Raw genomic sequence first — 2,536 nt, 5'->3', positions numbered from 1 at the left:
ATATATGTATATGTATAGCTGATTCACTTTGTTATAAAGCAGAAACTAACATACCATTGTAAAGCAGTTATACTCTAATAAAGATGTTAAAAAAAACACGGAAATTTCCTGTTCTTTATGTGTTTGATTAAAAATCTACCCACAAAAGTCTTGATGCCAGTAACACTATCTCCATCCCAGTTATGACAAAATGTCTCCAGACTTTGCCAAATGTCCCTGGGGAGGGAGGAGAAAGGAGATAAAAAACCAGGTTGAGAACCACTGTTCTGGAGTGTGTGGAGGCAAAGAATAGGAATACACCCTGACCACCCCCCAATTTCCTTTCTCCTTTACAAATATTTTGCTGCTTTGGAAAGGCTTTTTGTGGATACCTTAATTCCTTTCTCTCTTCCAACTGGATAGCTGTTTCTGTTTTCATTCTGGTCACCCCAGGACAGGCTGAAGACATACCCCAGAGACACTTGGTGAAGTCTGCAGCTGGGAGGAGAGCAGGAGGGTGTGAGGTCATGGGAGCAGCCCAGAGACGGAGGTCTCCTCTGGACAGGGCTCGCGGTGTCTGGCCTGAGCACAACACTGAAGACTGATGTTCCTCCCTCAATTTTGACTGTTACAGTGGTTCATAAAAGGGGGGTGGGCAGATACAGGAAGAAGGGGAAGAATCAGAATCATTTGCGAGAAAATCATACATCCTTGTCCACCTGCCGGCACGTAGCATCAGGCACATCAAAATTGCAGCAAGGTGTGGGATAGGTATGCATGTTTTCAACTCCACACAGAGTAACAGTCAGGTGTTACTTCCTCCCGCTCTCTCCTTCCAGTTGAACCACCTGCCTAAGAAGTTTTCTATGATAGACGAATGCATAAAGAAGATGTGGTACATATATACAATCGGATATTACTCAGCCATAGAAAGGAACGAAATTGGGTCATTTGTTGAGACATGGATGGATCTAGAGACTGTCATACAGAGTGAAGTAAGTCAGAAAGAGAAAAACAAATATCGTATATTAACGCATATATGTGGACCTAGAAAAATGGTACAGATGAACCGGTTTGCAGGGCAGAAGTAGAGACACAGATGTAGAGAACAAACGTATGGACACCAAGCGGGGAAAGCGGCAGGGGGGTCGGGGGGTGGGTGTGATGAATTGGGCGATTGGGATGGACATGTATACACTGATGTGTATAAAACTGATGACTAATAAGAGCCTGCTGTATAAAAAAAAAGTTTTCTGTGATATTTAACCTATTGAGGTGTGACCCTCAATAACAAGTTAAAGATGTTTTTTTGAAGCATTATTCAAACTAGTGAAAAATGATGAAAACACTAATTTGAAAAGATATAGGCACCCCCTATGTTCATTGCAACATTGTTTATGATAGCCAAAATATGGAAGCAACCTAAGTGCCCACTGCTAAATGAATGGGTAAAGAAGGTGTGGTATGATATAGATAGTGGAATATTACTCAGCCATATATGTCAGTGCTTAGAGCATGATGTTAAATTAAACTAATAAAGCCTCAGACTACAAACAGTGGATCCTTATTTTATAAACAGATACCTATAAGTTGGGGATCAAGAATGAGCTGTGAAGGTCTATACCTTGGATTCAAGGTGGACATATTTGAGGGATTTACTCTGGTGTTTTTAAGGGAAGGAAAATAAGGGGACAGAATTGAGGGGGCAAAGGCAACTGGGAGAACCATAGAGCAGCTGCACTGTCAACTGTTATTCCCAGCAGAGCTGGATTAAGGGGTGCATCAGCAGGGGAGCTGTCCATATTGTCATTGTAGGGGATGCTAAGGTATCAGTGAGCACTGTTGTGGTGGAAAACAGTGATATGGAGAAAATTGTATTTACCAGAATTCCTCTTAGGAACAGAATGTAGTTAAAATCACTTGTCATAGTTCGAAACCCCCAGGGGCCACTATTGAACAACAGTACATGGTCTCTAAGCTGCTTTTAGCGAAACTGGGTCCAGCTGATTTCCATTTTTTTATTTTGTGAATAGTAAGTATTGGGTTGGCCAGAAAGTTTGTTCGGGTTTTCTGTAAGCTGTTACGCAAAACCTGAACGAACTTTTTGGCCAAACCAATATATACAACTCTCTTGCCAAAACTGAAGAACCCAGAATACAGTAGAAGAGTTTGCCAGCTGCCCCAAAAGTCTTATTACTCAGCTCTTCCTTCTCTAAGTAAATGTTAAACAAGCATTTCAGTAGCACTAATTTTAAGAGGCACGAAATTATTACTGTACCTGGGAACCTGTATATCCCATTGGACCCTCATCCCTGGCCTCCTTCAGAGCTCATAAGGATCAGGATTATTGGCAGAAACTGGAAGAATTTTTCTTTGTTGTAAGCTGGTTGTTATGTTGGCCAAGGAAACTTTTGAATTCTAAGATCTAAGCAGCCTATGTTGTACAATAGGGGCTCAGGTGACAAATAGTTATGCAAAATGCGGGAGCTGGGGATGCTCTCTTCTGTGTGGAGCCAAGCTTAACTGCCAGATGATACCCTGCAGCTCAGAGGAAGTT

This window comes from Physeter macrocephalus, chromosome 6 (genome assembly GCF_002837175.3).
Source record: "Physeter macrocephalus isolate SW-GA chromosome 6, ASM283717v5, whole genome shotgun sequence".
NCBI lineage: Eukaryota > Metazoa > Chordata > Mammalia > Artiodactyla > Physeteridae > Physeter > Physeter macrocephalus.
Note: the sequence above shows the minus strand (reverse complement) of the source record.